Here is a 686-nt window from a genome sequence, read left to right on the forward strand (position 1 = left end):
GCCAACGATGCGGCCCGGACCCGGGCCCGAAACCCGGTTTGGCCCGGGCCAAACGCGGGGCCTGAATGGACACCCCTAGTGCACAATATTTTTTTACCTCTTTTATTTTGTTTCTTTGTGGTTATTTTTTCCTTTCAAATTTGTTTGACAAAAAAAAAACGAGAAAGTTAAATAGAGTTGTTGTAATATACTAAAGAAATGAAACAAGAGACAAGAGACAAGAGAAGAAGAGAAATTGTAATCTTTTATTCATATCTTCCATTTCCATACATCGTACAATTTATAGATACATGATGGAATACAAAAGGACATGTAATTAATAGTCCACATACAAAGTAATGTCCACATACATTTTGTCTTTTAGATATCAACAAAATGTCTTTTAGATATCAACAAAATGTCTTTTAGATTTCAACACTCCCCCTTGGACATTACTTCGAAATGTCAATGCCTCGTTAAAAACCTCGCTAGAAAAACCTAGTGGGATAAAAACTAGTCGAGGAAAAGAGTACACGACATTAGTAGATTCTTGTTGCATTAGTTACCTCATTAAAAACCTTTAACTAAGAAAACCCTGTGTGACAAAACTTAGCAAAGGGAAAAAGAGTACAACTATAGATCTTGGGGATCCAAACTTGTGTTGCATTAGTTGCCTCATTAAAAACCTTTAACTAAGAAAACCCTGT

This window comes from Asparagus officinalis, chromosome 7 (genome assembly GCF_001876935.1).
Source record: "Asparagus officinalis chromosome 7, Aspof.V1, whole genome shotgun sequence".
Classification (NCBI taxonomy): Eukaryota; Viridiplantae; Streptophyta; class Magnoliopsida; order Asparagales; family Asparagaceae; genus Asparagus; species Asparagus officinalis.